The sequence below is a fragment of the Podarcis liolepis genome, assembly GCF_965112155.1.
Source record: "Podarcis liolepis genome assembly, chromosome: 3".
Classification (NCBI taxonomy): Eukaryota; Metazoa; Chordata; class Lepidosauria; order Squamata; family Lacertidae; genus Podarcis; species Podarcis liolepis.
Window position 1 is genome coordinate 113220927 of NC_139557.1, and position 21228 is coordinate 113242154.

Below are 21228 nucleotides of genomic sequence, written 5' to 3' on the forward strand. Positions count from 1 at the left end.
GTCACCTTCAAAGGTATCTCCACATAGAGTGTGTTGCAGTAGTCCAAGCAGGAGATAACCAGAGCATGCACCACTCTGGCAAGACAGTCTGCGGGCAGATAGTGTCTCAGCCTGAATACCAGATGGAGCTGGTAGACAGCTGCCCTGGACACAGAATTGACCTCCATGGACAGCTGTGAGTCCAAAATGACTCCCATGCTGCGCACCTGGTCCTTCAGGGCACAGTTACCCCATTCAGGACCAGGGAGTCCTCCACACCCGCTCGCCTCCTGTCCCCCCAAAACAGTACAGTGGTACCTCGGGTTAAGTACTTAATTCGTTCCGGTGGTCCGTTCTTAACCTGAAACAGTTCTTAACCTGAAGCACCACTTTAACTAATGGGGCCTTCTGCTGCTGCTGCACCGCCGGAGCACGATTTCTGTTCTCATCCTGAAGCAAAGTTCTTAACTCGAGGTATTATTTCTGGGTTAGTGGAGTCTGTAACCTGAAGCGTTTGTAACCCGAGGTACCACTGTACTTCTGTCTTGTCAAGATTCAACCTCAATCTGTTAGCTGCCATCCATCTTCTAACAGCCTCCAGACACTCACACAGGACCTTCACTGCCTTCACTGGTTCTGATTTGAGAGGTAGAGCTGGGTATCATCTGCATATTGATGGACACCCGACAGGGTTTCAGAGAGGCGAGCATTCCCAGTCCTACCTGAAGATTCCAGGGACTGAACCCGGGACCTTCTGCATGCAAAGCGGATGCTCTACCCCTGAACTATAATAATAATAATAATAATAATAATAATAATAATAATAATAATTTATTATTTGTACCCCGCCCATCTGGCTGGGTTTCTCCAGCCACTCTGGGCGGCTTCCAGAAAGACCAAAAATACACTAAAATGTCACACATTAAAAACTTCCCTGAACAGGGCTGCCTTAAGATGTCTTCTGAATGTCAGGTAGTTGTTTATCGCTTTGACATCTCGTGGGAGGGCATTCCACAGGGCGGGCGCCACTGCCGAGAAGGCCCTCTGCCTGGTTCCCTGTAACCTTACTTCTCGCAATGAGGGAACCACCAGAAGGCCCTCAGCGCTGGACCTCAGTGTCTGGGCTGAACGATGGGGGTGGAGATGCTCCTTCAGGTATACAACACTGAGGCCCTTCCCACCCCCTGATTCCAAACCTGCCTAGTGTGTGCAGATAACTTTTCATCTTTGGTCTCCCAGCTGCCGCTTCTCCCCCAGAGTTGTTCCGCCAGGCCTTTGGTCAGGGCGCAGCCTGACTCCCTCCTCTGGCAACCTGCACAGAATTTTGCTTAATTGGTTGCCATCAATTTGATTTTAATTAATTTTTATAATGAAATATTTTTAGATTGTGTGATTATTTGACTGTTTGATTATTTGATTGTTGTTAGCCGCCCTGAGCTCGGCTTCGGCTGGGGAGGGCGGGATATAAATAAAATTTATTATTATTATTAAATGCATCTGTTATCTGCAATCCTTGGCGAGGCCTTAAAGCACTCAGTGATCTTCTGGCAGGAGTCTCCAGCGGTAGAAGTGATTCTCCCAGCCTCTCAGAATGTGGGGCCACAGCCACGCTTATCAATCTTTGCTCGGAGGGAATATCTGCAAGGCGGTGGGGAGGAATTGCCTCCCTCTGTCAATTCACGTCCCGCAAGCAAATGTCAGAAATGCGACACGTACATCTGAGACTGGCTGAGGATCCGCGGCCTGGCTCAGAACACCGGCAGCCTGAGTTTCATCTGCGATTATTAATGACCCGAAAGGAAATTCTGATGTTCCCGGGAAGGAATTTAATGTGCGGGTCTTTACGATGGCGCTGCACAGGAGTTAACGAAGTTATGTGCAGTCGCAAAGGAGTCGTTTATCATATCCTGGCTGGAATTAATCATCCTGAAGGGTATTGAAACAAAAGCAGTGCTAATGCACGACATGAGGTCTAAATAATAATAATAATAATAATAATAATAATAATAATAATAATAATAATAATAATAATTTATTTGTACCCCGCCCATCTGGCTGGGTTTCCCCAGCCACTCTGGGCGGCTTCCACAAAGACCAAAAATACACTAAGATGTCACACATTAAAAACTTCCCTGAACAGGGCTGCCTTAAGATGTCTTCTGAATGTCAGGTAGTTGTTTATCTCTTTGACATCTGATGGGAGGCTGTTCCACAGGGTGGGCGCCACTACCGAGAAGGCCCTCTGCCTGGTTCCCTGTAGCTTTGCTTCTCGCAATGAGGGAACCGCCAGAAGGCCCTTGGCGCTGGACCTCAGCGTCCGGGCAGAATGATGGGGGTGGAGATGCTCCTTCAGGTATACAAGACCAAGGCTGTTTAGGGCTTTAAAGGTCAACACCTTTAGGGTTCAGGTGACATTGAACAAGCTGCCTTGGCAGGAGAGCAGGCTTTAGAACAGCGGTTCTCAACCTGAGGGTCCCCAGATGTTGTTGGACTACAACTCCCATCATCCCTGAGCTCTGGCCTTGCTAGCTAGGGATGATGGGAGTTGTAGTCCAACAACATCTGGGGACCCACAGGTTGAGAACTGCTGCTTTAGAAGGATGAAGGCGTCAGTTCCCCATCCCAAGAAGAATACTAGAATCGGAGAATTGTAGCGTTGAACGGGACCCCCAAAGGCCATCTAGACCAAGCAATGCAGGAACCTCAACTAAATCATCTGTGACAGATGGGCATCCAGGCTCTGCTTAAAAACCTCCAAGGAAGGAGAACCCACAAGACTTCTGTGTAACCCTAAAGCTTGCCAATTGAATTGGTGCAATTAAAACCACCATGTGATTTTTTTTAAATGTATTTTTATTAAAGATTTTCTTGATTTACAAAAGTATGTGCAATCTCTCTCTCTTTTATTCCCCCCTCCCCCATGTAACATTTTTTTTAACAAATCGTTTTCATTTGCCGAGACATTAGGAAGAAAAGGGGGAAAGATGTGGAGAGAAAAAAAGATGAGTGGGGTTTCTATCGGGTGGCGATGTTTCTATTTTACTTACTATATGTTGGGTTTTGTGTCAGCGTTGCCAGTGCAGGTTCTCTGCTGTTCACTTGTGTTTCTTTGGTGGTGAGAGAGGTTGGGGTTGGCCTAGGATGCGGTTGTTCATTTGTGGTTGGCTGTGGTAGTCTTTGTTTTAAATAATCTTTATTGATTTAAATTACACACTTATACAAAGAATTTACAAAGAATTTACAATCATACTACAAAAAGAAAATTAAAGAAAAAACAATTAAGAAAAAAGAAAAGAAAATACAGAAAGAAGAAAGAAGAGAAAGCAGATTTACGTACATAAAAAAAACACTTAATCTTCCTAATTAATACTTAAACACTTAAATAAAAAAGATTTCTGACAAAACGAGTCTTCCAATCATTCTCATTGTACTGTTTCTACTGTCGTTTTCCCCGCACAGTTTTATATTCTTTAATATTGTTCCCGTCTACTCCACAAACGGTATTTGTTGTGTTTACAAGTATCACTCAAGTTGTGCTAATATGGTGTGATTGGTACAATATGATCTTATCTAATCCTTAAATATTCTCCATTCTCCAAATATTTCCTGGTTCATTACTCCTCTAACTCTTCCCCTCAGTTTTGCTAGGTGGTGGTCTTTGTTTTCATGTGTGAGTAACCAGACCCTGGAGAGACCTATCAGGAGTAAGTATGGACCAATGGTACCAAATAGTATGGGAAACAGCCTTACTAGAAAAATTAACCAATAAACTGAAAGTGACACTGGGACAAATAGAAGAAGATGCCTTCACCGCCGGTATGGCTCCCCTTTATCACATCTACTTGCACTTTGACATGCTTTTGAACTGCTAGGTTGGCAGGAGCAGGGACTGAGCAACGGGAGCTCACCCCATCGCGGGGATTTGAACCGCCGACCTTCTGATCGGCAAGTCCTAGGCTCTGTGGTTTAACCCACAGCGCCACCCGCGTCCCAGATTAACCCGAGGTACCACTGTATTATTTTTAAAGCAGGGTATGTTTTGTTTACTGATCAGTACAAGACTCCTGGCATCCTTCTGAGCAAGCGAGCATCTTTCTCATACAATGTGTTCGCAGGACAGGGCTTGGACATAATCGTGGCGAGTGAAATGTGAGTGAAAGGAATTGGGGGTTGGGGACACAGGGAAGGAGCTGTTTCTCTTTCCAGCTCTGTGGTCAACACCATTGCCCTGACCTGATTACTTCAGCTGATGTTTTTCCTAAATCTGTCATGAATCAGCAATTATCAGCTTTCGCAACACTCTGTGACTGTCCTGCGAGAAGCTGCTGAGGGACTGTTTTATTGTGGGCTGGATGTTCCTGAAAGAATCTTTGAATATACAATCTCTCTCTCTCTCTCTCTCTCTCTCTCTCTCTCTCTCTCTCTCTCTCTCTCCTTACACCCTTGGCTTTTCCTTGGCCAGAGAAAGCGCAGAAAGACAGAAGGGGGATGAGGAGAGGGAGGGGAGAGAGTAAACTTCCACATCCCCCAAGTGTGAGGGAAATTCAGCTGAACACAATTTGGATGTGAACGGAACGATGCCTTTTATAACAGGCTCGCATGTCAACAATATATTTTTCCATTAAGCCCTGGAAGAGGTCCAGATTGAGGAATTAAACGTTCCTTCTTCCATGGGAGTCCTTGCATAATAGGGAACGCGTGGAGTGGAATGGGATTAGCACCCATGCACAGCTAATAGTTCCAAAAGGGCTCCCCCCCCTCCTGTGCCTGGCTGTCTATTGAAAAAATTGTTAATAAGTTAAAAAAAAAGAAGGCAAAAAATAAGGGAATTTTCCCACCGGTTGATCAGCAGAACATTGGACAAACATGCTGGGTGATCTGTGTCAGGAGGTCTGTTTTGCAGGTCAGCAAAGTTCCTAGGAAGCTCAAAAAAAAAAAAAAAAAAAAGCCAGAGAAGACAAAAAATGCAAATACAATTCAGCACAGTTTCCTAAGAGTACTGACGGATAAATCTGTCAGTTTTGGTCCCCTCAGTTTTCAACTCATAAATGCATTTCTTGCCCCCTGCTGCAGCACTTTGCTTTTTTTAAAAAAAGGTATCTTCATTAAAATTAACCAGTATTTTACTGCAAATTTCTCCCAAGAAACACATCTCTGTATGCAATTTTGCTTAACGCACACATTTTTTTGCAAGCAATATCCCCTATAGTTTTGTGCACCTGTTGCAAAGCGCTCTGAGACCTTGAATAAATAGTGTTATATAAATATTATTTATAGAGGAATGAATTCAATACAGTCACATATGCATTTTCATGGGCACTTTCCCTTGTAATCTGCATTTTTGTACACATTGTTTGGGACTGCATTGCAAAATTCAGAGAAATTCGAATTTTGAAGGATAGGTGTGTTTTGGTTCGCGTATTGGTGCGAGCAGAGTGAATTACGTAGTTTCTCATTAAAATGCAAACAAGATTTAATTTCTTCTCTGTCCTTAGCTGGGAGTCATCAGGCTTCAAGATATGAGATTGTGGACATGGAGCATAGAAGCCAATTTCTAGGAACTGAGGGGTCTTCGGCCCCCCAATAAAATATTTGAGGTTGCTACTCCCCCCCCATTCAGATGGTATGTGAGCACCACATCATGTGATCGATTATGCAGGGCGGGGCTTACCTCCCCCCCAATATTTTATTCAAATTGGCACCCCAGGTTAATAGACTACCCTGTCCCTTTCAGAACATTAAAGTTTAAAACTTTCAGCTGCTCTTTGCCCTTCAGCTATGAGCCTGCCACTCTGAAATCCTTACAAAACACTCACTGAACACTTGATAACAATCCCCACCCCCAATACCTGGGGTGCTTAGTTGAGCCCTGCGGCTAGAGTTCAATAAAATAAATAAATTAATTAAAATGTACATGGCTTCTGTGAATAGGAAGGGACATAGGCAGCTGCCTTAAAGGCTGAGACCCTACCTGCCCGCAGACTGTCTTGCCAGAGTGGTGCATGCTCTGGTTATCTCCCGCTTGGACTACTGCAATGCGCTCTACGTGGGGCTACCTTTGAAGGTGACTCGGAAACTACAACTAATCCAGAATGCGGCAGCTAGACTGGTGACTGGGAGCGGCCGCCGAGACCATATAACACCGGTCTTGAAAGACCTACATTGGCTCCCAGTACGTTTCCGAGCACAATTCAAAGTGTTGGTGCTGACCTTTAAAGCCCTAAACGGCCTCGGTCCAGTATACCTGAAGGAGCGTCTCCACCTCCATCGTTCTACCCGGACACTGAGGTCCAGCGCCGAGGGCCTTCTGGCGGTTCCCTCATTGAGAGAAGCAAAGCTACAGGGAACCAGGCAGAGGGCCTTCTCGGTAGTGGCGCCCGCCCTGTGGAACGCCCTTCCAGCAGATGTCAAAGCAATAAACAACTACCTGACATTCAGGAGACATCTTAAGGCAACCCTCTTCAGGGAAGTTTTTAACGTGTGATATTTTACTGTATTTTTGGTTTTTATGGAAGCCGCCCAGAGTGGCTGGGGAGGCCCAGCCAGATGGGCGGGGTATAAATTATTATTATTATTATTATTATTATTATTATTATTATTAAGGTAAAGGGACCCCTGACCATTAGGTCCAGTCATGGCCGACTCTGGGGTTGCGGCACTCATCTCGCTTTATTGGCTGAGGGAGCCGGCGTACAGCTTCCGGGTCATGTGGCCAGCATGACTAAACCGCTTCTGGCGAACCAGAGCAGCTCACGGAAATGCCGTTTACCTTCCCGCCAGAGTGGTTCCTATTTATCTACTTGCACTTTGACGTGCTTTTGAACTGCTAGGTTGGCAGGAGCAGGGACCGAGCAACGGGAGCTCACCCCATCGCAGGGATTCGAACCGCCGACCTTCTGATTTGCAAGCCCAAGAGGCTCAGTGGTTTAGACCACAGCGCCACCTGGTAGCTTGCCCCTTATAGAGCTACAATTCCCAGCACCCTTAACAAACTGCAGTGGTACCTCAAGTTAAGTACTTAATTCGTTCCAGAGGTCCGTTCTTAACCTGAAACTGTTCTTAACCTGAAGCACTGCTTTAGCTAATGGGGGCCTCCTGCTGCCGCTGCACGATTTCTGTTATCATCCTGAAGCAAAGTTCTTAACCTGAAGCACTATTTCTGGGTTAGCGGAGTCTGTATCCTGAGGCGTATGTAACCTGAAGCGTATGTAACCTGAGGTACCACTGTACAGTTAGCAGGAATCTTTGGGAGAAAGTGATGTGCTTCAAATGACGTGGATGTGATCTTTGACTTTCCAGAAGTCTGCAAAGATTGTTATCTCTCCACCAGCATAAAGCGATTGACTCTCTGTTGGCCTGCCAAAATCTTGACCAGATTTACTCATCCTGACAAAGCTGAAAGATGGTTTCGTGCCCCACAAAGCTCCATGGCTGAAGACCATTGAAAGGTGGTGATTTTGCCTCCACAAAACCAAACAGAGCCTCCTATCTGCACATCCTTTTATTATAGAAGGAACATGGATGAAGTCATTGGGCTCAAATGCCACATGTGATGGTGGGGAACTTTTTCAAGCCGACAGACACCCGTCACATCATTTGCCCAGCTGGAGAAGGGCTGAAGAAGAAAGGAAACAAGCAAGCAAACAATGTTGCCTTGGTCCAATACTGCAGGAATCACTGCTCAAAACCAGCAGGGGTCTTAAGATAGACTATGAGGGGATAGGAAAATCCATGCAGCGATCGTAAGCAGGAGGTTCCTTTCCAGGAGGATATCGGCTAAAATAGATCTGTGGTTTGTGAAGGGAACTGCTTTGGAATGTTGACCTTTAAAAGCCCAAGATGGGGGCTGTTTCTTTGGAAAATTTGTCATCGTAACGTGGAAGGACTCTGTAGCCTCTGATCCTCGTGCGTTGCAACAAGATGCGCTGAGGCCTAAGTTATTCCTCCCGGCAGATGTTTGCCACAGATGGCATTTTGGAGATCTGGCCTTGGTTGAAGAGTAAAGTGCAAGAATGTAGGAACAGCTATAACGGTTCAGAACCAAAGCAATGTTTTTCAGCTGGGGCTCCATGCATATGCAAAACACAGCAATGCTGATACTCTTGGCCTCCATCTTACGCAGCTCCACTTTCAATCCTGTCTATGCCTGCAAACTTTTTGGGCTGGAAGCATTGCAAAACAACTAACAATGCAGAATGATGGCTGGACGGCTCAGTAAAAACCCAGTTCGAAAGCACCATTATTGCATCTGAGATGTGTTGCAGACCATACCTCCAAACCTCCCTCTCCCCCCAGTCTGGAGGACCCAAAGCCATCCTAGCCACACTTTATGACAGCTAAGGAATGAGGTGTTGTGTATGGATAGGACCATAAAGAGAACATGCCATAGGCGGAACTTCCATGTTGCCCCCATGCCCACCTTTAACCGGTGGGGTCAACCTCTTTCTGCATGATACAAGGATTAAGTTCTACCTTTGAGAGAAGGCTCTGTATTCTCTGTGTTCCTTTTCTCTTTCTTTTCTTTTGTTTATTTAGATCAGCTTTTTTTTATTGAATTGTGTGGTGAAATGTAAAGAAGGCTGATCGCTGAAGAATTGATGCTTTTGAATTATGGTGCTGGAGGAGACCCTTGAGAGATTACCCAGCGAAAGCAAGCTCACACTTTTCATTGAGTTTGCATACAGGTACAGTCATACCTCAGGTTACAGATGCTTCAGGTTGCGTTTTTTGGGGTTATGGACCCACCGAAACCTGGAAGTACCAGAACGGGTTACGTCCGGGTTTCGGCGGTCACACATGCGCAGAAGCGCAAAATCACGCTTTGCGCATGCACAGATGCGCCAAATCGCAACCCGCACATGCACAGATGCAGTGCTGCGGGTTGCAAACATTGCGGGTTGTGAACATGCCTCCCGCATGGATCACGTTCACAACCCGAGCATCCACTGTACATATGTAAGAGGCTCGTTTATATTTTGGGAATGATTCACATTCTTACATAGCAGCGTTGTGCATTCTTTGTCAATAAAAACTATGATGTGGCACAAGCAAATTTTTATTCCAAAAGTGTGGACTGGTGAGGGTGTGGGGGGAAGAAAACCACTGCCTTAAGGACTCACTGCAGAGATTCTGCATGTGATTGATCAAGGGCAACAGGAAATCGCCTACCTGTTATATTTGCCCTCTTGTGGAGAAACAGAGATATTACATATGGTTCTGCTGATAGTTTTGAAATCCCTTATTTTAGGATCCCTTCCCAGCGATTCCCCAGCCCACCTTGGCAATCTCACTCACCCTGGATTTTATAACCAGTACTTTGAGAGGTGGTTGAGGTTCCTGCATTGCAGGCAGTTGGACTTGATGACCCTTGCAGTCCCTTCCAACTCTTCAATTCTATGTTGTTGTTGCTGTTTAGTTGTTTAGTTGTGTCCGACTCTTCGTGACCCCATGGACCAGAGCCCACCAGCCACTCCTGTCTTCCCCTGCCTCCCGCAGTTTGCTCAAACTCATGCTGGTAGCTTCAAGAACACTGTCCAACCATCTCGTCCTCTGTCGTCCCCTTCGCCTTATGCCCTCAATCTTTCCCAACATCAGGGTCTCTTCCAAGGAGTCTTCTCTTCTCATGAGGTGGCCAAAGTATTGGAGCCTCAGCTTCAGGATGTGTCCTTCCAGTGAGCACTCAGGGCTGATTTCCTTAAGAATGGAGAGGTTTGATCTTCTTGCAGTCCATGGGACTCTCAAGAGTCTCCTCCAGCACCATAATTCAAAAGCATCAATTCTTCAGCAATCAGCTTTCTTTATGGTCCAGCTCTCACTTCCATACATCACTACTGGGAAAACCATAGCTTTAACTATACGGACCTTTTAACTATGATTCTATGAAAAATACTACTGCAAACGGGGATTCCAATATTATTTATTTTAGTGTAGCTGAAGCCATTACAAAACAAAACGAGACAAATACGACAGAATAAAACACATTATGCAAAGTAATTATGAAAACCAGGCATTCTGTTGGATCACAGTTTGCTCCGCTGAAGAATTTAACTTATCATCCCAGCAAACTTTTCTCCTTAAAACTGGTAGTCTAAAGGCAAAACAGGTTACTTTTTCAGAAGTATAAGGAGGACCTTTCTCCTAATAAAAAGTTAATGAGATAATCAATCTCTCAGCTGGGAGATTTAAATCTTTCAACAAGGCTCATAGATTGGATAAATCAGTAAGTAGTGGGGAAAGACTTAGTGCCTGTATTACAGGCATCACATTTTACTCTATTTACTGTATTTTAATATTGTGTTGGAAGCCACCCAGAGTCGGGGAAGTCCAGCCAGATGGGTGGGGTATAAATAAATTATTATTATTATTATTTTGCTCCCTTTAACTATGTTTTTCTGGGTCCCTCACTCCACCTTGCAAATTGGTACAGCTCCAAAGCTTCAGCCCATCTTAATCTGACCACATTACTGTACGTTTACTTTGATTCATAAACCTCACTTGCACTCAGGTGTGCTTATTCCCAAAGTGAGAGTTCATACTTGCAAGCCAAGCTTGCAATTCAAACCAACCTCACGGGGTTTCATAAGATTGACAGGTGGGTGAGAGTGGGACCATGCATGCTACCAAGGAGTGATATAAACAATGTCAGCCAGATCCTATCTTCTAAAAGACCTCGGTTTTTGATCGGATGACCTCCAAGGCAGCTCAGAACATGCTAACAATCCCACACGTGCTTTACTCGGAAGCAAGTCCTCATTGCAAAGATTTCGCATTTGCCGTATCGGGGTGGAATCCTCTAACATCTTCCACCCACACTTCTTGTGTAGCAGTGCTTGCCAAAAAAACCATAACCCACCACAACATGTAGGGATTACCTGTCCTCAGATGAACCTGACACAGGAAAGATGAGTCCTGTCTGCGAGGAAAGGCAAAGGGAGATGAGGGGAAATTGTAGTTCTTTTAAACTTTGGAGATTGCAAGGAGTAGAAAACAACAGCGAAGCGGGGAAGAAAAAACAGGGAGCGGGAAACAGCAGGTCTTTGGGGCTGGACTCTGGTTGCCTGATGAGCAGACAACTCACTTGTCAATCACAACTCTGACTTCATTCATTGGCTAGAAAACACTGAAAGTTGAGAGCAGGAAGGCTGGCTCATTGCACCTCTCACTTAGAAGTTTGCCTGGACATCTTACTTCGTACCATCTCTTCCAAGAGGTTTAGCAACTTTCTTTAAAATAAAAAATAAAATAAACCTCATTGTTCGGATCTCTACTGGTTCTGGCCTGGCGCATAAATACCACCCCTAGGAAGTGCTGCTGGGATGCTTAAAGGTAAAGGGACCCCTGACTGTTAAGTCCAGTCACGAACAACTCTGGGGTTGCGGCGCTCATCTCGCTTTACTGGCCGAGGAAGCTGATGTTTGTCCGCAGACAGTTTTTCCAGGTCATGTGACCAGCATGACTAAGCCGCTTCTGGTGAAACCAGAGCAGCGCACGGAAACGCCATTTACCTTCCTGCTGGAGTGGTACCTATTTATCTACTTGCACTTTGATGTGCTTTTGAACTGCTAGGTTGGCAGGAGCAGGGACCGAGCAACGGGAGCTCACTCCGTTGCGGGGATTCGAACCGCCGACCTTCTGATTGGCAAGCCCTAGGCTCTGTGGTTTAGACCACAGCACCACCCGCGTCCCACTTGCTGGGATGCTTAGCATCTCCCAATCTGCTTCTCCCCCTTACACCTGCAGAGCTGGCCAGCTGACTGGGCTTAACTCCTCCCACCCTCCTTGGAAGTGGACAGCGATATCTGCTATGGCACCTCTGCTGTTCCTTTTCCTTCTGGACACTGCCCAGCAGATACCAGTATCAATGGCTGCTTTCAGCGGCTCCATTTGGAGGTATGTTTCCTGTTCTCTGTCACCCCAAACCTTAAGATCCATGTAGGGATGCAAAGATGTCACGGGCAGGACTTTACGATGTCATGGGTAGGACTTTATGATGTCATGGGGGCCTAGTGCCTCATGGGATTGCAAATTATTAAAAGTCAGAAGATGTGATCCATAGGCTGGGTGGGTCCAGGAATCCAGCAGAACCAGAAATATGAAGTTCCAGGAAACGGTTGTTATTTTTATTCAGGTAGGGAGCCAGCAGTGGTGGACCTTGAGGCCTCAAATTTCAGCGCAGTACCAAAATCTGGTACCCCCTGAATCCCAGAGCCATTCTAAATACAGTTGTACCTTGGAAGTCGAACGGAATCCGTTCCGGAAGTCCGTTTGGCTTCCAAAACCAAATCGCAGCTTCCTGCAGCCAATCAGAGCTGTGGAAGCCCTGCTGGACATTCAGGTTCCAAAAGAACGTTTGCAAACCAGAACAATCACTTCCAGGTTTGTGGCGTTCGGGAGCCAAAACGTCCGAGTTCCAGGGCGTTCAGGATCCAAGGTATGGCTGTAATAGTTGCGGTGCTCCCTAGTTGCACCCCCAAGTTCTGCACCCAGTGCGACTGAACCAGTTGTGCCCCCCAAAATCCGCCTCTGGAGCCGGTATGAGCTCTCATAAGTAAAGACCATTCCTCCCCCGTCCAGTACAGAAAATCAGATCCAGACACTTGTGTTAGGCCCAGCATTCTTGGTTGTTGTGGTGGCCATCAAATCCTAAGCCACTCTAGACAAGGAGACTTCAGAGTGGTTTCCCCAAGACCAAGTTCATGATCTCTGACACCACCTTTGTGTCCGCCTCCATCAGCCCAAGTCTGGAGATTGTTATGTTAGTCCCTTACCTTTCTCGCCCTTATCTGGCCACAGTGATCCATGCGGCGGTCACCTCCAGGCTTGATTATTGTAATTCGCTCTAGGCAGGACTGCGCTTAAAGCTGACCCAGAAACTCCAGTGGGTGCAGAATGCCACGTCGAGGCTCCTTACGGGTTCCTTGCCACGGGATCACATTCATCCAGTGCTTTACCAACTGCACTGGCTCCTGGTGGAGTACAGGGTCAGGTTTAAGGTGCTGGTTTTGACCTTTAAAGCCCTATGCGGTATGCCCCGCGGAGGACCTTAAGCTCCACAAATGACAACATTTTGGAGGTCCCAGGTCGCAAGGTGGTTAGATTGGTCTCAACTAGGGCCAGGGCCTTTTCAGTACTGGCCCCGACTTGGTGGAACGCTCTGTCACAAGAGACCAGGGCCCTGCGGGACTTGACATCTTTCTGCAGGGCCTGCAAGACAGAGCTGTTCTGCCTGGCCTTTGGTTTGGACTCAGTCTGACCCTTATGTTTCCCTCCCCTTATGGTCTTGATTTATCGGCTACTTTTAAAATGAGGCTGCATTTTAAATTGCATTTTAACCTGTATTTTAAAACCCCACCCCCCAATTATGTTTTTTACTGTGATTTTATTGGTGTTAGCCGCCCTGAGCCCAGCTCTGGTCAGGGAGGGCGGGGTATAAATAAAATTTATTATTATTAGTAGTAGTAGTAGTAGTAGTGGGGAATCCCAACCCTGTATTGGGATCCCAATACCAGTTCAAAACTGTTAGACTACTGGGCAGGGAACTCAGAAGCAGTGATGGAAGAAAGCAGCAAGATTCCGAACAGGAAGTTGCTGGCCCAGACCCTCCTCTCTAGGATTTGCCTGGGACTCCAGAGAGTCACTGCTGCCAGTGACAATACTGGGCCAGATGGATGAATATTCTGACCTAGTATTATGTAGTTTCCTTTGTAGATAGCACAGCCTCTTTTTTTAGTTTTTTTGTCACATGGAACTCAATGGAAGCCATGCTGAGCTGAACCAGCCACTCTCTGCATAGCTCCACCCCTTCATTTGCATAACCCAGCCTCTGCTCTTTGGTGTAAAGATGGAATTCTGGCAACTGGCTCGTCTATGCATATATATTTAACCTAAGGAATCCTTTGTTTTATTGGTTACACAGAGGTTGTCGTACACTTGTCCCAAGCCCTTGGGAAAACGGTAGTGGCTATGGAACAGGATTAGAGAACTGCAAGTAGATTTGGAATACAAAATAAATGAACTGCCGGTGGACGTCTTGTGAATTTGATTGGAGTCAAAGTGAAGTTTTAGACTAGGAACTGGATACCTCGGAATGCTTGGCAGTCATGTATGCATGTGTCAACTTGCAAGGCATCTTGACAGAACTGCAATTTCATTATATTTGTTGTTGCTGAGTTTGTTTAAGCAGGAACTTCAGTATGATAAGTGATTGGGGGGGGGGGACAGAGAGGGAGGGAACTAATCTGGATCCTTCCCAACTTGGCAAGGCAAAGAGACCTTTGAGCCCAGCAATTTGTCTTACATTTCAGGTTCTGGGAATTACAAAATATTTCAGGATCACCTAGAGCAGAGCAGGATGAAATTTGCTTGGGAGTGGCAGAATTGCTTGGGCTGGGGGTGGGGGCGATATCGATGGAGATGAGCAAAGAAGCTCTTTAGAAATATTATATCTTCTGTTGTGAGCACACACTTGAAAAAAGGTTAGCAATGAAGCATCGACATACTGTAAGAAGCAGAGACCATTTAACAATGCAGGAAAGTATGAACATTACATCCCACAGAAACAGGAGATTTACCGGCACAACCCTGTGCTTGCCTACTCAGAAGTAATTCCCGCTGAGGCTGCGTACGTGCCATACATTCAAAACACATTTAAAGCACATTTCTTCCCCTGAATAATCCAGAGAGCTGTAGTTTATCCCCTGACAGAGCTACATTTCCCAGCAAACTTAACAAACCAGTTCCCAGGATTCTTTGGGAAAAGTGATGTGCCGTAAATGTGCTTCAAATGTACAGTGTACACACAGCCTAAGTTCAGTAGGACTTATAATCATAGAAGTGTATAGTTGGAAGGGACCACAAGGGTGATCTGGTTCAACCCCCTGCAATGCAGAAATCTCAGCTAAAGACGTTGTTGTTGTTGTTTAGTCGTCTAGTCGTGCCCGGCGCTTCGTGACCCCATGGACCAGAGCACGCCAGGCACTCCTGTCTTCCACTGCCTCCCCCAGTTTGGTCAAACTCATGTTCGTAGCTTCGAGAACACTGTCCAACTATCTCGTCCTCTGTCGTCCCCTTCTCCTTGTGCCCTCAATCTTTCCCAACATCAGGGTCTTTTCCAGGGCGTCTTCTCTTCTCATGAGGTGGCCAAAGTACTGGAGCCTCAGCTTCAGGATCTGTTCTTCCAGCGAGCACTCAGGGCTGATTTCCCTCAGAATGGATAGGTTTGATCTTCTTGCAGTCCATGGGACTCTCAAGAGTCTCCTCCAGCACCATAATTCAAAAGCATCAATTCTTTGGCGATCAGCCTTCTTTATGGTCCAGCTCTCACTTCCATAAATCACTACTGGGAAAACCATAGCTTTAACTATACGGACCTTTGTCGGCAAGGTGATACTCCCAGTTAAATGCGTATAAGGACTTTAGCCTTCATATAAGAACTGAGCCTTTCTGCACGTGTGAAAGAGCATCTCACACAATGTATTGTAATCCGCCTTCCCTCTTCAAGGAGAATGTCACTAACAACATTTCAGACCTGCGTTAAAAGATTATTTAATTGCATTAGAAGCAGGAGCCAGGCTAGAGAGGAGGTTGGATGTTGGGGTGACAAGGGAGTCAAAGATATTCTGAAGGAGGAAAGGAGCTGAGTGGTTGTTGTTGTTTATTGTCTACATAGTGGAAGATATATACAGTAGTACCTCGGGTTACATACAGGTTACAGATGCTTCAGGTTACAGACTCCGCTAACCCAGAAATAGTACCTCGGGATAAGACCTTTGCTTCAGGATGAGAACAGAAATCATGCTCTGGCGGCATGGCAGCAGTGGGAGGCCCCATTAGCTAAAGTGGTGCTTCAGGTTAAGAACAGTTTCAGGTTAAGAACAGACCTCTGGAACGAATTTAGTTCTTAACTCGAGGTACCACTGTACAGCAGATCTCTGTGTCTGAACTAACCTTATCAGGTAGGGTGTTTGAGGAATGGAGGTAAGTAGTCTTGAAGACAAGATATCAAGTTCTATGGCTTATTGACAGTGGTACCTTGGGTTAAGAACTTAATTCGTTTTGGAGGTCTGTTCTTAGCCTGAAACTGTTCTTAACCTGAGGCACCACTTTAGCTAATGGGGCCTCCTGCTGCCGACACATGATTTCTGTTCTCATCCTGAAGCAAAGTTCTTAACCCGAGGTACTATTTCTGGGGTTAGCGGAGTCTGTAACCTGAAGTGTCTGTAACCTGAAGTGTCTGTAACCTGAAGAGTCTGTAACATGAGGTACCACTGTATTTAAAACACATTGTTGGGTCTAGAGGTCACCTAACTAATCGTTCCTTAAAGAATGCAATTGTGAAATTGCTGGTTTTCTAACAATAAGCGGCAACTTGTCCCTAAGGCTGGGTGTCACACCTGAGGACTGAAAAATCCCAATTTTAAAAATGGGACTCAGTTGCTGGTCTAGTCAGCTTTGCATGAAGGATACCATCTTGCATTTTGTTTCAGGGAACAAAATGGCTTGGGCCAGTCTTGCAAGGCTTGAGTTTGATTCATATCATTCATCTCTCTTTCTCTCTCTTTCAAATTAGATTAAGCTGGCCAATGTCATAAATGTTTCTTCTAGAATAAAACGCCTCTGAGCAAATGGGCAATCTCTCTTTGCTTTTGGGTGGCTCTCCTTGCAACATATTTTCCCCATTAACTTAGTAGTAAAGTCAATTGGCAGCGATGAATCTTCTTCATTAATTTCTTTGTTGGCAAACTTTATCTCTCTTTCGTAATTAGTGACTGGGTGGAATTTGCTGGAAGGAGTGAGGATGATGGTCTCTTGTGGTTTGAAATCTGGAACTGATGTGAATGACGCTAAAAGTTAATTTTGTCATCATTAATGATGAATAAGATTTTCCTTATGTTTTCACTTCAAGAAAAAGGAAAAGAAATAATGGAAAGTTAAGTCCGATTTGTTTGTCCTGTATTTTTATGGCTGGGGGTGGGGAGATAAACTTGGGAATTAGGGCCATATGTTTTAGCTATAGATTAATCAACCAAGCTTAAGTTGATTTACTGATGGGAACTTCCCCCTTCCTCCATGTTAACAGGACCAGGTTCTAACATAGTGTTGTTGTTTAGTCATTTAGTCGTGTCCGACTCTTTGTGACCCCATGGACCAGAGCACGCCAGGCCCTCCTGTCTTCCACGGCCTCCCCCAGTTTGGTCAAACTCATGCTGTTAGCTTGGAGAACACTGTCTAAACATCTCGTCCTCTGGGTCTTTCCCAGAGAGTCTTCTCTTCTCATGAGGTGGCCAAAGTATTGGAGACTCAGCTTCAAGATCTGTCCTTCCAGTGAGCACTCAGGGCTGATTTCCTTCAGAATGGAGAGGTTTGATCTTCTTGCAGTCCATGGGACTCTCAAGAGTCTCCTCCAGCACCATAATTCAAAAGCATCAATTCTTCGGCGATCAGCCTTCTTTATGGTCCAGCTCTCACTTCCATACATCACTACTGGGAAAACCATGGCTTTAACTATACGGACGTTTGTTGGCAACGTGATGTCTCTGCTTTTTAAGATGCTCTCTAGGTTTGTCATTGCTTTCCTCCCAAGAAGCAGGCATCTTTTAATTTCGTGACTGCTGTCACCATCTGCAGTGATCATGGAGCCCAAGAAAGTAAAATCTCTCACTGCCTCCATTTCTTCCCCTTCTATTTGCCCGGAGGTGATGGGACCAGTGGCCACGATCGGCAAGGCAGTGATCCATGAAGGGGAACATAGTGTAGTCCCCCCTAAGTACAGGACTTACTGCAGAATCCTATGGATAAATAATAAGAGGGGGCAAGGCACTATTGATCTGGTCTGGGGCCTGATACATCCTGGATCGTTCAATGCCCCAAAGAGGATTGAGGGCCTTGCACAACCCTAAAGTTTTGCATCAGGGTTGGGGAGAGGAAAAGCCAATGTAGGCAGAGTATTGCTTGCACCACCTCCTTCTCCCCAACTCCCTGTCATCCTTACCACCCCCTAACAAGTTTAATAACACCCCCCCACACACACCTTTCAACTGTGTTACAGGCCACTCCAATCTCTGCCAAGTGGTAGCAAGATTCCAGGGGCCTTGGCACTTAACCAGGGCTTGTGTTCCTTTAAAATGAGGCATAGCGGAGACTGTAGTGTCTTTAAGATATATGGTTTTATTTATACATATATACAACTTAGCCTTGATGGAGGGAGGGCCCCAAGGGTGCCTCCTCATAACTTCAGCAAGCTTGGGTCCAGCCATTCTCCCTGGTCTTTGCATGCAGCTTCCTCTAGCCCAGGCATAGGCAAACTCGGCCCTCCAGATGTTTTGAGACTACAGTTCCCATCATGCCTGACCACTGGTCCTGTTAGCTAGGGGGTGATGGGAGTTGTAGTCCCAAAAAACATTGGAGGGCCGAGTTTGCCTATGCCTGCTCTAGCCAGCACCACATGGAGTTCTGACCTATCCCCTCACGTAAAAAGGGCCAGCTTTTTCCCCTGTGGTGACACCTCTCCAGACCACACCCACTCCCGAGTCACATGCCGTCTCCCCATGCCACGCCCCTTACCAGCCTTGTGTCACACCCTCCTTCTGACTCTCAACCAGTGTTCTTCAAACCTGGGTCTCCAGCTGCTGTTGGACCACAACTCCCATCATCTCTAGCTAGCAGGACCAGTGGCCAAGGGATGATGGGAGTTGTAGTCCAACAGCAGCCGGGGACCCAAGTTTGAGGAGCACTGCTCTGAATATCACACCGGTCTCTGAACTATGATAGTACCTGTTGCTCGCTTGGCCAAAGGACAGAGAGGGTTCATGTATGAGTGTAGAAACTCACCCATTTGTTCAGAGGTAACATGACCTTTCACTGTTTTGCCCCAGACCCCTTCCATTGCTAGCATGAGGTTCCTGGATGCTTTCCCAGGAAGGAATGCAGCCCGCGGAGCTCAGGATTATTGATCTGAAGGCAATCTCAGGCTGAGGACCAGGGATTTTTTGTCTCCGGCCATATGAGAAGCATTACGCGGTGCAAAGGCCCTTGAGTGACAGCTCCCTTGGAGCGGCCTGTGTGAGTCAGCCCTGAGCTATGCGTTTCTGAGTAGGTCAACTCTGGTTTAGGCAATAAGTTGCAGCTCCCGGAAGGATTGGATTAGAGGGGTTTAAAGACAGGGCTGCGGATCTGCTCAAACCCAAGGCCAAATGGGACAGAGCTTCAACACAACAGGGGAGGTCTCCGGCCTTAAAAGGCCAGTTACTCATCAGCGAGCATCTCCGATGGGGCGTCCCAAGAGCAAACTTCTTGGGTGTAACTTATTTCATACCCTTACTGGAATATGATGCTAGCATGCAAATAACATCTGATGGGCAGTCAGTGGAGAGAGGCGATGTCGTGTGGCCTCCAGCTCGGTCTTCAGTCGGCACCTTATAAAGCTCAGAAAGGCTTTTCTGTCCGATGGCCCTTTAAGACGGGAAAACAAAAGTGTTAACAAATGAGCTTTTTGTCATTTATTCAGCCTTCGTTTATTGCACATCTGAAAGAAGACTTCTGGAAGCCCAGAACGTGGAAGGGCTACATCAAGGAGGCCCCAACATGATACCACAAGTGTCATCATCATCATCATCATCATTTTTATTTATACCCCACCCTCCCCAGCCAATGCCGGGCTCAGGGCAGCTAACAAGCAATAATAAAAACAAGTTGAATGAATACAACTTAAAAACAAGATTAAAATACAACATTAAAATATTGAAACATTAAAATATTAAAATGCAGCCTCATCACAGGAGGAGAAAGGAAAAAGGGAAAAGAAAGAGGGGGAGGGAATCAAATTGGCTCCAAGCCAAAGGCCAGGCGGAACAACTCTGTCTTACAGGCCCTGCAGAAAGAAATCAGATCCTGCAGGGCCCTGGTCTCATGAGACAGAGCGTTCCACCAGGCCAGAGCCAGAGTTGAAAAGGCCCTGGCTCTGGTTGAAGCTAATCTAACTCCCTTAGGGCCCGGGACCTCTAGGGTGTTGCTATTAATGGACTTTGAGGCTCTCCGTGGGGCATACCGGGAGAGGCGGTCCCGTAGGTACGAGGGTCCTAGGCCATGAAGGGCTTTAAAGGTCAAAAGCAGCACCTTAAATCTGACCCTGTACTCCACCGGGAGCCAGTGCAGCTGGAAAAGCACTGGGTGAATATGCTCCTGTGGCAGAGACCCCGTGAGGAGCCTCGCTGCAGCATTCTGCACCCGCTGGAGTTTCTGGGACAGCTTCAAGGGCAGCCCCGCATAGAGCGAATTACAGTAGTCAAGCCTGGAGGTGACCATCGCATGGATCACTGTGGCCAGGTCGGGGCGGGAAAGGTAAGGGACCTTTCATTAGAAGTAAGAGGCCATATATTTAAAGCACCCCTCCAGACTGGTACATTCTGCAGTATTTCTTTGATGCAATAATTGTGTATTTGTGCTGGACTTATACTGGACCATCGCCATACCATTCTGCCTTATTAGTCCTTCTGCTATCCTTCCCCAATGTTACCGCATTATTGCTGTCTGGAGAGGCACTCTTGCACTTTAGCACATCAAAAGTGTGACAAAGAAATAAACTGGAGCATTTGTGGCAGGGTTGCCATACCCCCCAAAGTGAAAATCTGGACAAAGTGGTTGAGCCCAACTTGCCATACGTCCAGATTTTCCCAGACATTTTGCGGATTCAGCAAAAATCTGCCTGAATGCCATTTTGCTGAGCAATTCCCTGGGAAAACCCAGATTAAGCAGCCCTAATTTATGGTATAATACTAATATTTGCATAAAGCACCTCCTCTGTAGACCTCAGGGTGGTCCGCAAAATAAAATTACAATATAAAAATACGAACAACAAAACAATAATTCCCCCTCCCACAACACATATGAAAGGGCTTCAGATGTCAATCAACCCAAAGCCTGGTTTTTGCCTGGCGCCTAAAGGTGTATAATGAAGAGGCCAGGTGAGCCTCCCTGGGGAGAGCATTCTCAAATGGGGAGCCACTGCAGAGAAGGCCCCGTTCTTGTGTTGCCACCTTCTGGACCTCTCATGGAGGAGGCACACGAAGAAGGGCCTCAGAGGTTGATCTCAGAGTCCAGGGAGGTTCATATGGAGAAAGACGGTCTTATAAAAAGTGACAGGATGCCGGCTGGAAGTGATGGGAAGTGCAGTGGTTGGAAATGAAGCAATATGGCCGCCCTGGAAGATTGGAAAGCACAAACAGTATTAACAATGGGATTGTGTACTGGGAT

General features: G+C 46.3%; 3 long non-coding RNA genes across 5 annotated transcripts in view; 1 reads left to right on the forward strand and 2 right to left on the reverse strand.

Moving 5' to 3' along the window:
* Positions 1-7467: 7467 nt before the first annotated feature.
* Positions 7468-11909, reverse strand: LOC310704604. The gene is made up of 2 exons (XR_014524915.1): positions 11790-11909; positions 7468-7594 (listed from the first exon to the last, which is right to left on the reverse strand). It is a non-coding gene; the product is annotated as an uncharacterized lncRNA (long non-coding RNA).
* Positions 11910-12023: 114 nt separating this feature from the next.
* On the forward strand, positions 12024-19460 carry LOC310703006. The gene is made up of 2 exons (XR_014523885.1): positions 12024-12088; positions 18822-19460. It is a non-coding gene; the product is annotated as an uncharacterized lncRNA (long non-coding RNA).
* Positions 19461-19634: 174 nt separating this feature from the next.
* Positions 19635-21228, reverse strand: part of LOC310702976 — a 75011-nt gene continuing 73417 nt past the window's right edge. For all 3 annotated transcript variants that reach the window (XR_014523854.1, XR_014523855.1, XR_014523856.1), the window contains exon 3: positions 19635-21175. This is a non-coding gene — a long non-coding RNA (uncharacterized lncRNA). The remainder of the gene's footprint in view (positions 21176-21228) is intronic.